General features: G+C 38.9%; 1 long non-coding RNA gene across 1 annotated transcript in view; it reads right to left on the minus strand.

Moving 5' to 3' along the window:
- LOC148222653 (uncharacterized) overlaps positions 1 to 14,699 on the minus strand; it is an 84,646-nt gene extending 69,947 nt beyond the window's left edge. The window contains exon 1 of the long non-coding RNA XR_015805729.1: positions 14,562 to 14,699. This is a non-coding gene — a long non-coding RNA (uncharacterized LOC148222653). The remainder of the gene's footprint in view (positions 1 to 14,561) is intronic.
- Between the last annotated feature and the right edge of the window lie 205 nt (positions 14,700 to 14,904).

A 14,904-nucleotide genomic window follows, 5' to 3' on the forward strand; every position in this document is an offset into this window, starting at 1 on the left:
AGCTACTGGGAAAACTGAGCTATAAGGGGCTGAGACTGCAACTGGCTGGATTACCAGCCTCAGGAAAGCAAGCATGCCATAATATTTGTTCTCCTCTTCGTTTTCTTTCCTCCTTCTAGGCAGTGAAGAGACTGTAAACTGAGAAGTAGACAAGTGTGAAAAAAAGTAGGGAACTTTTTCTTCTGGTCCTTTTATCCTTCAGTAATCTAACTATCTGCAAAATAGAGAAGAAAAATCAAAGCATAAAATTTACGCATAAGAGCAACTGGATGAGAGCAAAGGTCTCTCTGGCAGAGTTCAATTTCCTGCAGCAGGCAGTGGCAAAGGTGTGAGGAAGAGGCGAGGAACCAGGTTTGTATGTTGAGATTCCTGTGATTGTTGAGTTTGGCTGTACTTTTCCAACCACCAGTTGCCAAAGCACTGTAATGCAGCTCATATCATAAAAATTTTAGTTGCAGTTTTTTTGGTTTATTTTTAATTCACTGTTTTGTTAATATCACTTCTTTGACTCCAGATGCCTAGTGAATTATTGGTCTTGAACCATATCCAGATGCAATTTCCATAGAAAACTGAGGAAAATGTAAAATGGGTAGCTCAAAACAAGACACTAAAGCAAAGTAATGAGAAATCGAACTGTATTTAAGGGCATGACATTGCTAGAAAAAGATAACAAACAACATTTTTTATCATTCTTTTTATAATTTCATAAAAGAAAATTGATAACAAATACCAGTCAGCCCTAGAGTTTTTTGAGCTTCCTTGGAGCTGTGGTATTCGTAATACAACGTAAAGAATGGAACAATATGAAATGGATAGCTGAAATATCAGACGGAAGAGAAGCTGGTTTTCTTTTTTAAATTGCTGCTAGCAGTATCCAGTAATAAATTTAATAACTGACTGCCTTTCGTTCCTCACAGATATTTTCTCAATATCTGCTGTTCACTATTACTTCTTACAGGCCCGGTGTTTCCTTTCACACTTTCCATCCACATCAGAGCTCCAAAAGACCCATTGGTTCAGAGGGACTATACAAACACTGATCTAAATTCCAGCCTAAATGATTTTACAAAGTGAAGTTTCTGAGTGCATTTCAGGTTTTTAACCAACAGCAAAACTCTAGAGAAAGTGTCATCAGAATACATAAAATTATTGAATTTTCTGAAGCAAAAAAGCCTGTCCTCGAATATTGTGAAATGACAGCTTATGTATGTCTGGTATATTTAAAGAATGAATTTGAAGCACTTTTCCAGTCTCTTTAGTGGGTTTTTATTGTGTACGTGACAAAACTGTTTATAAACATAAAATCCATGCACAGTTTTGTAGAAAATCAAAGTCCTTTGCTCTAATATGCATAACTGGGTAGATTCACTTGAATTGTCTGCAGAAAACAAGTGTTTATGGGCACACAGATGCATAGATGTGCACACTCGTAGCTTTCTATTTCCTACTGGCTTCTAACTTTAGCCTGCCACAGTGGAATCACTGCAATAATTCTGCTATCAGACAGGACTTGATTACCAAGGAAGGCCAGCATTTACAGCCCCTTGATTTTAAATTCCTGCCGTTTGAGCACATATGTCAACTTTAGCTGGAAAAGAAAGAGTTACTGGTTACCAGTACATTGTTGTGTCTGTTAGCTAAACTTTGTAACACACAGAGTAGTTATATTAAAAAAAATTGTATTTCAGTTAGAAATGGGGATCCTAATAATGAACAACGGAGAGATTTGTATAAAAATACATCTAGTCTATAGATTTAAAAGAAATCAAGAATGTGCAAACAAAAAAACCCCACATACGTATACACAGAGATACTGAGACACAGCCATGCTAAAATTAAGACTCACAGATGCTGACAACCAATACCTAATTTGTTAAACTTGCAAGAGAGAGTTAAGATTACTTTCTACAAAATCTGAAATAAATCATTTTGTGACGTTCTAGGTTGCTCCATGACAAAGAGAATTCATGGCCGAAATATTATTAAAGCAGAAAGCAATATTATCTAAGTGGCATGGGAGGGGATTTCAGAATGATCTTTTACCATAACTTGTTACACAAAACTGTTCAAGTCACTGTTTGGAAGTTCAAGCTTTTGGTTCTATTTTCAAGCTGCTCTTTGGACAAGCTAAAACTTCACAACTACCACATCATAAAACAAAATTTTTTGGCAAGGGCAACTGATAAGTTAAGAAGAAACTGTATTTGCATAACCCACCAATAGAAATGCCTATAAGAAAACCTGTTTTTTTTCTAGGTGGGATTCTTCCATGCTTCCATGTGACCATCCTGACCATTTTAGAATTTCTCAGGTAGAGAGTAAGCAATATGAAATTATTAATTAAGACCAATTACAATCTTCTGCCTAAATTCATGCAAATTTAACTCCTTACTACATAAATTATTCCACTACTTTCATTGCAATTGATTAGAGCCATTTATCAGCCAGTGTGAGTGACAATGGTAGAATAAGGCCCAATGCAGCTGACAGGAGAGAGATTTTTAATAGTTGTCCTAAACATACTTTCATCTTCTCTACCAAGTTTGGCAGCAGCCTTTCAGTGTATTTCATTGAGATATTTAACATGAATGATATACAGAATTTTCTGGCTCACAGTCTGCAATCTCTTCCACTAGATTTTGTAAGGAATTGACACAATAATCGATGAAAGTTTTCCAGTTGCATTTATGCCCTTAAAACACCCTGCTGTAATGAAACAATCTAGGGGTTCATTTTTAGTTTTATCTGGATGACAAAATATATTCTAATTTCAGAAGTTCAGGCTGTGTTTTCAAAATTTAAAGCTTAAGATTTAGATACCATCATTTTCTGTCTTTTCTATCCTCTCTTTCTCTTACACTTCATCCGCTATGTTTTGTTGTCATTCTCAAAAGAGATTTTCTTTTTTATTTGTTACATTTCCTTTATGTGCAACCCCTCATTCAGCCTGAAGTTCAGAATAAAATCGTCTCTTCATATTGAAATTAAAATGCAATTGAATATATTAAGTAAAATGAAAAGTCCCTAACAATGTTTTCAGATGTTTCTTTCTTTGTTAAGGAGAAAAGATAATGATAAGAATTCTACCCAGCACTCTGCTGCTGTTGTGATCATCTCCATCCTCTCTCTGGTTTGTCAGGCTGTGTGTGTGAGCAGCTACCATGACAGCCTTTTGCTGCCTGTTGTATTTTGGAACAGGTGAAATATTTCAGCTCCACTGTATGGCCAGATTGGAGTCAGCTGCCAAGACATGAAGGAGTGGCACAGCTCAGGAGTGGCTTTCTCTAGGAATGTCCTTGGTAACCCAGAGCAGTTCTAAGTGTACACCCTGTCTTAATAAACCAGTGGCTTGTTACGTATGGAATATTCTAGATCTATTTAGCAGAGGCTTCAGAGAGAGGCAAAGAAAAATGGTTTCAGCAGGAGATAATGGGCTTTATGACTTTTCCCAAATTATTCCCTTTTTAGTAGCCATCATCTTGTCGGGTGACATCTGGAATGATTAGAAGACGATATTTTAGAGTGACGACTGGGCTGTCATTCACACTGTCAGTCAGCAAACACCCAGGTTGCCCAGGGTTACAAAGCTGGTTTATGCCTTTGTCCTGCAGTATTTAGTGCTGCTGATTCTTTACCTTGATTCCAGCTGAAGTGGGTCTGACAGGCAGCGCCAGAGGCAGGCAGAGCGTTCATGTCCAGGTGGGAGTCCCGTGGTGCCTTTGTGTGCCAGGGGTTTAGAGCTTTGGAGGCAGCCCGTCAGGAAGGGGACAACCCCAGAGCATTAGGGTGGGTCTAGCAAGTTCATCTGCTTTCAAAAAATAGAAGGGCAATGCTTATCTCTGCCTTAGGAACACATCTAATTATTTTAGCCCCGTGTACATGAATGGGAGTTTTCTTACACAACATAGCTATCTGTATAATTATTATCCTAAAAGAGACCTGCAAACAAACCAGCCCAAAGCAGTCTTGTGCTCCAAGGATGAGCAGCACCTCTGCATTCCTCAGCAGGCAGAGAGCATCCTCACCACAACTGGCATCAAGAATAAATCTTCTTCACAACAACAATTTCACATTCCTTGATACACAGTCCAAATGTCATTTCACTCACTCACTGTTTGTACACATCTCTGATGAAAACAAAGACCTGAGACTTTAAATATTTCAGTCTGGGAGCCCAGCTTTGGGTACCAAAATATTGGTTTTCAAAGGGAAGAATCACCTGCAGCTGACAGAAAACTCAAGGCAATGTTGTGAGCATGTGCCAGCTCTGATATTCAAGACCTAGGACAGACCAATGGGAGCCCGGGAAGCAGATCACCAAAGACAGCCTGCCTGCAGCTTCCTCCCATTTCCATTTGCCTCAATGCATTCTTTTAACATAAAACTAACATTTCTTACGGACATAATGAGCAAATTAACTACTCACAAAACCTAATAATTTTAAACTAATAAACTAGCTGAAAACTTGAGATAAGGAATGCCTGATACCCTATTCAAGGTGTTTTCAGTGAACAGGTAAGTAGCTCACTATTATTGTGGTTGCAGACATGTAATAGTAACAGCCATCCTATTGCAGTGTTTCACAGACCAGTTTAAAACTCATAACTTGTCTGTGGCATTTGCCTTCCACAAACAGGCTTGCAGCCTTGTCATCAGAAAACATAGGATGAAAGACTGTGCTCAAAGTAAATTTGCTTAAAAAATCAATAAAAATGCCTTAAAACACTGGGACAAGTTGCATAGCCTGAAGGCAAGGAACTCCTTCAGTAGTGTTTCTAGCTAATGTCTCTGAAGCATGCAAAAAAGTAATAAAATTTCGTTGAGAAGTTGGGAAAAAAAGATGACTGGTTTTGTGTGTTGGATGCATTTGAGACCATAACACCTCTGCTCAGGGCTGCATTCTGCCTCCTGTGTACCTAATTTCTGGTGCTCTCCCAGAAGATGCTCGCCAGTTACAACAACAAAGAAGCTGAAACTAGAATCCAAGAAGCATGTACAGATGTGTGGACATGTTGTTAAAACAAAAGGAGGAAAAAAAGCTCTTTCAAGCATGCTTAGGTAGCAGTGCCCTGGAGCTCAAGCCAACAACTTTCTATAGAGCAACAGGAAAGCAAATAAATCACTATAATTTATTTATACTAACTTTTAAATAGTTCATTCTGATTCTTTTTGAGTACCATCTCACAAACCTGGTTGTTAAATATAAATTAAAAGTATTCAAGAGGTAATATTTGCAAAGCACTTTTGCATCCACAGATGAATGCTGCTGTATAATATGAACATTGACATATTTGACAAGGCAACAGAGTTAAGTGTGATACAGAGTCAGACAAAAGATTTTTTTTCTTGTCTGAAAAGCCCTTGTTTTGTTACTAATATTAGAGCTACAGAGGCCTATTTGACAAAAAGCACCTCCTAATTTGAGAGCTGTAGCTCTTAAGCTCCATAGTAGCAGCTATTTACCTGGTTGGCTCACTCTTCACAAAATGTGCCCATTAAGCTCAGGGGATAAAGCAAAAAGAAAAAAAAAAGAAAAGAAAAGCCAACCACTCTACTGAGCATGACTGAACCAATGACTGTGCTGGTATGTGTTTGACAAGAGACAGCAGAGGAAAAGGAGATAAAACCTGAGGTGTAAGACAGGAGTTACATATTCCATTTAGAACAAAAGGGAAGGCTAATTACTGGGAATAACTCATGGTAGCACAAATGCTGGTTGCAGGTGTTTGGAGGATTTTCCCTGAGGGAAGGTTTATGGTATATATATATATATATATAAATATACAACACCAGTTTATGTCAAGGGAATTTATGCATGCACTCTCAACTGAGAGTAAATTTTAGTCCTTTTCTTCTTCACTGATGTTGTACAAGCATTTTCCCAGCTTGGCAGGGCTAAATTAAATTGGGCAACGTTTCTGTGTGTGTTTGATGTCTGCTAAATGAAGTGAGGGTCCAATTCGTCATATTTACTCAAGCTCACTCAACTCTAGTAAAAATTAAAATGTTCCAGTTAATTTAACGAGATAATTCAGCTCTCTGAAATCTTTCTTGCTCAACATTTGTTGCCATTTAGAAGTTGAGGGTATGTGCTGCCATGTAATTCTTTGGACAGATCTGAAGACTTAGTAATAAACAGTAGACTTTTAAGACACTGGACTGACATTGTATTTAATCTCAATCAAGTTCCTGAGCTGCCAATGGAGAGGGGAAGTCTGGGATCAGACCCTTTGGGTTCATTATGTGGAGAAAAGGGATCACACACAAAAAGCCATGGAATGGTTTAGGCAAAAATCAGGCTGACTTAGGTAGCAGTTGGAAGACGAAAATTTAAAAATGCCATGTTGAGTAACTTGGATAAAAAAATATAAAGTAGGCAAGGGCTCCAAGAACCAAAATAATCAAGTATCCAGTCATGCTTGGTACTTGGGAAAAACAGCTCTGCCTTGAGGTGAATACATGTCTTGATCTTGCAACTCAATTTATGACAATACCGACAAGGAATCCAAAACATCATGCAGTGCTTGTGGTACATATCTGATAAAGTCCACTGGAATTATTACTCCATGAAACAAACCAAGGCTGGGAATTTACAATTGCCCCTACCTGTAGCACTGAGATTTACTCACAGGAACTTGCAATATTGTCTCTCTGCAAACTGGAAGCCTTTGAGAATTCCTAATAGAGGAGGGGTCACCCAGAGAGATCAGCCTCCTGACAGGGCTGGGAGTCTACAGCTAAGCAAAACGATTCTAAGCCTCCCATTCAGGTGCCTCCAAACCCTGCTTTCAGTCCTTCGACTTTCTATGATCTGTGGAAGAGACAGAGGGATTTAGGTACCTATCCATCAAACATAGCAGCTTGGCAATGTTCAGTGCACTTTGAAGAACATGCAGGTGAAATGTAAAAGCCTAGTACACAAATGCAGAGCAGTTTAAGCATATTGATGCTGGGGATTTGAGCAAAATTACAGCTATGTACTACTTTTGCTGCAGCAATGCAGAGCACACCTGGTTTCATTGGACAATCCATGAGCAGAGATGACTATCATTCATCCTTGGAGAGATATAACCTGGATGGGTGAAGAGCTACCACGATAATTTATATATTTTAACGTGCAAGTATATGGGGTTTTTTCCAGGGATTTTTTTCTCCTATTGATTCTTAAAATGTTTTCATTTTCCATCCAGAAAGACAAATGACATAAACATTATTAGTGATAGTAATGAATTGTGGTGAAAAAATCAGCAAATATATTTGCAAAAATTAAAATATCGTTAAATTACTTTATCAATAATAATGCTCTTTCAGAAATCCATCGTTATGTCTAATCACTTTTGAGCAAAAGGTGTAATACAGAGGTAAATGAGAGGCTGATTAAAAGAACAGATAATTAAGAATAGTCAATCATCTAAAAAAAAACCCCAAACCAACCCTCACCTGAAAGAAAGTTAAAAGCACAGAGTTATTTACATTAGAAAGGAGACACATAAGAAGGACATGATCCAAGTGCAAAAACAGAACAGCTGAAAAAAGTTAGAAACTTCACCTTAGAACAAGAGATTTACTGAAACGAAAAGATGGCAAATGCAATAATGATAAGAAGAAACTTATTCTCTTCATTCCATAATTGAGCTATGGTACAGAGCTGAATAAAATATTTTTCAGCTTTCTGTTGCATGGTGCACTGTAATTAAAAATAGAAGCATGTTAAATAATGTATCTATAACAATATTTACAAATGTTATAAATTTAACAAGCACTTTCCAGAGAAAGCAAAATATTGCATTTAATCTTTAATGTGTTTATTCAGCATCTTTCATTTTATCCTGTATGAGATAAATGTTAAAAAGAAACAATCAAATGCTATTGAAGCAAATTATCTCAGTGATCAGCAATAAATATTTTGCACCAATAATGAGAATGGAGAATTCTTGAGAATTTTTTCTTTCAGTTTTTGTATTTTATATTTTGCAAAATGGAAATTCTCATTTCCAACTACTTTGGAGCTCACCAACACTGGGTTTCTTTGAGAGCAAGAGTTTACCCTGATTGAAATTTAGAAAAGGAAAGAATATTCACAGTGATTGGAGAGAATGGGAATGTTTTGTAAAGGATTAAATCTCTGAGGCTTTCCTTAGTTTCAGGCACTGACTTGGTTCCTGGGGTGGTTTACTGTGTTTGTCACTAAAACTGTTTCCTCTGCAGCACCTGTAGGAGGAAGGATGTAGGGCATGGGCTCATGGCCCGGCTAGACCAGCTCTCCAGACATGCAGTGCTGGTGGGAACCCATGAGTTCAGGATTTCAACCTGTCTTTTCTGTCAACAACAGGGGGAAACAGCTCCCTGGAATGGTGCTGGAGTCTGGAAACTCTTTTGGGAATGGGGGAGAGAGCTGACATCAAAGGAATTCGGCCAAACTCTGTCCTTTAGTACACAAGAACTCAAATCTGGTAACAAAAATGAGGGAATGAAACTGGAGCCAGAAGGGGAGATAGAATAAAATACATTTTCACTTCTTTAGAGATTGAACAAACCTATTGTCTGCCCCCTATGCTGAAGATGGAAAAAGCACACATATGTGCTGAGTTCATAGGCTGAGCTTTACTTGCAGCTCTTTCAGATGATGAAAAATGCAGATGAGGCTGATAAGACAACTCAGGGGTTTCTGCTGGGTGCTGCAGCGTGAAGAGGTTGCCTTTCATACAGGACAGAAAGCCAAATTAGGTCCATATAACTGTTCAAAATTCATTAGAATGACCTCAGTTAAGCTTTGCTTCCATGCACACTATGGTATATGATAACATAGCCTGGAGCAACAGCAGCAGTGGTTGTAACACTTTCTGAAATATTTCCACTACTTGAAAGCTGTTGGATTTGTTAAAATTTCTAAAAGGATTATAACAGGATGAACTGGGTTTTTTCCTTTTACTTTCTCAAAGCCAGTATAATAATATTACACAGAGCTTTTCATCTTCAAAGATCTTTACAAATCTTAGCAATTCACAGTAACTGAACAGTTATAAAACTATAGTAAAAATCATTTTTGCTGCCTTGCTAATTTTTTCATATTATTTTTAAGAATTAACTTTACATAGCAATAACTTCTTTCATTGGACTTGTTCTGCAAATGTAACATGAAGCTCATTACTAAGGGAATTTGAACATATATATGGGAGCAACATCTCCCATATAGTGATTATTCATAATACTAATAAAAATAAAATATATTCTGACTCCCTGCTATTCCAACAGAAGGTGACACACTTTCACTCTTTCACTATTTAAACTACAAGCAGGAATAACATTGATACAAGTAATACCAGAAAAATCATCTTACCAAGTGTGACTGTATGTAATATCTGTGTCAGGTAAGAACACAAAGTAATTTTATTATTTCCCTTTCAATTTCTAAGCAGTTTCTATACTAACATCCAAAATATTCCCACAACGTTCTAGTAATTGGTGTACAAAAAGGCAATTTCACTACTTAGCACTAAAGGTCTGAGCTTGCCCACTGTGGGCAAACACCCTCTGCTCCTGCTCAGGTCAGTGGATGCTGAAGGCACCCACCAAGTGACAGGACTGACTCATCTGGGCTTTCCTTCACATCAAAAAGGTGCATTACACAGCATGAGCTGCTTCTCAGTGCAGGGAAGGGAATCTGCATCCAGACCCTGGCATCCAGGCCTCGTTGGAGCAGTTTTGTGCACCTGAAGACTTGCAGGCACCTTTGCCCACTTCTTCCCAGCAGCACGAGGGAAGCTCAAAGGCTGCAGCTTGCTCCTGGAGACCTCACTGATGCAAAACTCCGATTGAAGCTGGAGCACTTTCTGCTCCCAGCACTATTACAAGTGTCCCAGTTTGAACACTTTAATAATACTTAGCAATAACTTCTTTGAAGCCAGAGAAGGGGTCAGGCTTTTGATGGCCCTACAACATTTCCTAAATTAGGCCCAATTCTGCCGCCCTTTCTCATACTGAGCTGCACTTAACTGTCCCAGTGATGCCAAGGTGACAGCTTGCATGGAATTGTCACTGCAGAGGCAGAGAAAGAAAATGTAAAAAACTAAATTTTATCATAGAATAACTGGGCAAGGATCAAATACCTGAGTCTTAAGTGTCCCTCATTCCTTTGTCTTAGCTTGCTCCACTGTAAGAAGGCATTTTACTTCATCAAATTGCCCTCTGAACAAGGGTCCAACAAGGTCCCATGAACATTACATAAACCCTAGAATTGCCCTAGAGAGAAAGAAACTGAGACATGTCCTTCAAAGCAAGTAGAGTAGGAAGGAGAGAGACAGGATCTCCTGACTTCTGGACCAAGTCTGGTCTTGTAGCTCAGTGCAAAATGTGGAGAGGAGCTGAATGAATAGCAGACTACATACCTAGCGTAATAGAAAACAGAAGAGTGTCAGGTCATGATCATAAAAAATTCTGCAAAGCATAAAACACTCATTTTTTTCCTCACAACATCCTTGCAGTATGTTTTTTTTCCTGCCAACTGATTCCAATACTGAACACTAAAGCTTGGGTTCTGGCCTCTAGGTAATAAGTAATTTGCAAGAGCCCGGTCACAGAGACATCAGAAAACTATGTAAATTGCTTGGATGGGAAAGCCTCTTTCACAGGAGGGAGCTGTAGGTGGTCGAGAGGCTCCCTGCCATAATTTTGCATTCCCTGGACATAGTGATATAAAAAGAGACAAGAGAAAAATGCTGATCTTCTGCCATCGGGCATCCTCCTCCTGCCCTCTGTGGCAGGGACGGGTAAATAGTGAGGGTGGTTCCTGTCCCTTATAGCAACAACCTCAACACACCTTTTAGAGGTTGGGCTGTTTCAAACAGTGTCCAAAGGCTGAAAATATTACAGTGGGTTTTACTATACACCTAGTTGCACAAATTTAAATTTTACTGTCACCCAGAGCAGGGGATTTATTTCCCAGGTTTATCAAGGTTTACTCCTAGGGGATTTGCTGTGGTGTTTGCATTTAATTTCACTAAGAGTGCAGCCTTGTGATATGAGGAAAACAGAAGCTAACAGAGCATGCTCTGGGAGCTCTTACTTCTTCAGCCAAAGTTATTCTCATCCACATGCAGAACCAAATGGGAGGCTTGATCTGGGTTAACTGTTAGAGGGAAAGACCTAATTCATGACGTTCTGTCATGCTCTTCCCTTCTGGCCTACCTGAGAGGACCAGGACTCCGTTCCATGGGTTGTATCTCCTCTCCCATGCCACGCAGTTTGCCTCCTCCATTCACTCTGCAGACCCTCAGGGAGAATGGCTGGGTCAATAATGGGAAACACTTGAGTAAGGAGTGCACACTGCCATGAGGCACAAACCCCACTGCCAGGTTATGCAGCTTCCTTCCACATCAAACAAACATTTCACATTGAGCATATGGCAAAATGAGCACTCAACTCTGCCAACTCCATTGTTCAGCTGCATCTCAAATCCTGCTTGTTTGGTGTTGGAACTACAGCAACCTTACTGAATGAGACTAAAATATTTTTACCTCTCAAGATACATGTCCTGAATATTGTCCTTTAGATCTCACAAAATACACAACAAGCCACAAAATATGTCAATCAGCATTGTATTACTACCAAAACACAAATGTCAGAATTAGATGCAGTGTGCAATAAACACCATCACATCTCCTTCTAGGGACATTTTTCAACCAACCTTTCTGCTAAAATCAACATGGCTGGTCTGTGTTATTTAATTATTGTCTAGGCTGAAAGATCACCCTTTCCCTTTCTTTAATTTGATAAAGGAAAAGCCTTTTTTTTGAATTAACAAAAATATTAAACAGCAAGACTGTGGAACATAAAGGCCATCGGTTGCATTTTGCACAGGATAGGTTCTGGTTGAATGAGATCTGGGATGTGTGCCAAATTAATAGAAAAAATCCTGTTCTTCCTCTCCAATAGCCACAATGTTCATTATTAAGAAAAGCATATGAACCGCAGGATTTGATTTTAATAACACCAATGTCTTCATTAATCTGTACTTTCCATTTAGCCTCATTATTAAGTAAATGCTGAGTTAATGCAGCACCTATTATTGTTGGATTTTCCATGAAAAACCTCCTTTCCTTCTTCTTTTTTCATTCATTCAAGGACTATCAGGTGTGTGTGTCATGTTTTTAAACAGGCCATCCTCTGTCAATGGCTGTTTTCTTCCCTCAGGTCTATGCAGCTACTCCAGTAATGTGCGGTCTACAAAGCTGATAAGTAACAAAAAAAAAACAGCCCAAGAGAACAAAACCCTGATAAATCTGCTCCTTACTCAAAACCATATTTGTTTTGGTGGTGTTTTAAATGCTGTCATGTCAAGGAGCCTCTCACTATCACCTGCAACTGAGCTGATCTTCCCTGGATGCTCCATGCAGCCTCCTTCTAAATCACGATTCCTGATGGCCAACACCGCTTTGTATCTGCCGAACAAATAGTGGCCTTTTGTCCAGCACAAGTTCCTAAACAAACTTAATCTCTCTAACACTGTGACAGATGACATTTAGATGTCCTTGTTACCCTTAAAATGAGTTTTATTGACAATCAGAGAACAAAAAGAAGGCCCAGATAAAGCCCAATGTTTTATAGGCCTGCTAACAACATCTTAGTTCTTAGTGCAGAGGGTGTAGAGAAAGCCTGGAGTTGCCCCCATTTTCCCCTGCTTTGCTATATCACCATGACAACAGATATAGAAATCACTTAGTGACTCCTAGAAAGAAAACACAGTGACACAGTACCCCTTGTATGGCGAATCAAACTAAAGCTTGCATTCAAATGGCTATTCAGCTTGGGCATTCATGTAGAGGATGGGGTGGATTTTACACAGGTAACAACAACAGAAAGGCCAGCAAGCACTCCAGCCACAGCATATGGTAAAGTCTCTGTTTAATTAATGCATCCTCAATAGAATTTATCCATTTTAAATTTGTTTTCTTTTACTTGAAACATCATTAATGTAAAGGGCAACATTAATCAACATCTTACAACTTAAAAGGGCATTAAAAAGTGATCTTTCCCCCTCCATGCCACAGAATCTTTTCAAGTACTTTTGCTCACTGCGACTGATTCCCGGCAGTCAGAGTTCTTAATCATAAGGCAAATCTAGAGAGGCCTCTACTGGCCAGCCTCTCCAGCTGCAATTTTTCCTTTTTTAAGTGACTTGGAAAAGCGAGCAGTGGAGTAGCTGCAAGCTTTTATCTTAAAGTTGCACACAGAACGGATTACTGATAAATATATGGTGCAAAACACAGGATAATTGTGCTTTTTTGAAGCTATCATGTAAGGTATAACTTTGCTGTTTTAGAAAAGTAAGAAGACTAGAAAGATTTATCCTGGCTGTGATGTGTTTGCCTCCATGACATTTTGAGACATTTTAAGATTATAGGTCTAAAAATTAATGGGTAATCATTTTTCTTTGTGGACAGGGCTCTCCTTAAAGTTGGGGCTTAAATCCATTTACACTTGAAATTTTCATATGCATGTGGTATTTTCTGCATGCATTTCTCACAACTGGAGTAAAACATACATCAAAGCTCAGAGAAATGAAATCAAGAGCACAAGAAAAGGAACTCACTGAATGATAGAGGATCCCTGCTTCTGTGGGCTTTCCACAGTGACAGCATGAAGACAAAGAACTTTTAAAAACCTCTTTTAGGTAAAATTTAATGTTTTAGGCAATGGTCAGTGTGCTTTGAGCTAATATCAGCAATTTTGTTCCGAAAATAAAAGAGTTTCTGTTGTATCCTTTAAACAAAAATATGCAGTGTGAGTTTGAAGACATTTAAAACTAAATTGACTTTCTTTCCTTAATTTTTTAAATTCTACTTATCAACCACAAACTATGGGAATAAAAAGTACCTACTAGGCAGAGAATGGAACTCACTAGGTTTTAAGTTATTGCTGTGAAGATAGGAAACTTCCAAACATCAAAACACATGGAGAATGGGAAAACTGACAGATCTGGTGAAATAAATCTCAAAGCTGAAGGCTGGAAGAAGACACTGATTCTAAAAATAAAGTGCAAAATATTGATGGAAAATACAATTACAAGGGAACCTACTTACCTTGGATTGTGATAGGCAGCTTCGAGATCTTAGGCTAACTTACTAAAATTTTTTTTTTTCTATGTAGAATACATAGCATGGTAACACCTAATATTTTTTTTTTTTTAAGTCTACAGTCTCTAGTAAATCCTTAGGAATCCTTAGGAAGTCACACAGGTTGTTTGTATTATACTTACAGTTAAAAAATTTTCAACCCATGGGTGATCTGTGTAGTTTTCTTTAATAGAAGAGGATTTAATAAATATCACCTGCCTTAAGAGCATTATCTAGTAACATTTTAACATTTACAAAATAAATCTCACATCACATAAATTCATCTGCCCTTCAGCTTGAAAAGTATTAAAATGAAAAAAAAAGTTATATCAAGATAATTTCTCCCTGACCCAATACAATTTTCCCAAACATCTAAAGAAGAGGAGAAAAAAACTCTTTTAACAAGCCTGAATTAGTCTGTATCTCACAGTACCCAGCACTGAATACCTTTTAGTAAAATTTGTATTTCTCCATAGCACCAGCTAATTTTCCCTGTGGTCACCTTTCCCCCGGAAAGGCTGGGGGCAGGGAGGGAGGTGCAGTACAGGTCAGCTCCTACCTCCCGGTGACCGCAGGCTCTGAAAGCCGCAGAGCAGAGCGGAGCTGGCCCTGGCAGTCCCAACAGTGACACCTCCTGGGGCCGGCGCTCGGGCCAGCACAGCCGCGCTCCGCTCGCCCGGCGCTGCCCCGAGCGGCTCCGCTGAAACTTCCCAGCGCTGCAGCCCCGCGGGAGGAAAGCGAGCAGCCCCGCTTAATCACTTCAGTTAGGGAGGAAAGCACAGCAGCCAGC

This window comes from Sturnus vulgaris, chromosome 10 (assembly GCF_052056855.1).
Source record: "Sturnus vulgaris isolate bStuVul1 chromosome 10, bStuVul1.hap1, whole genome shotgun sequence".
Lineage (NCBI taxonomy): Eukaryota > Metazoa > Chordata > Aves > Passeriformes > Sturnidae > Sturnus > Sturnus vulgaris.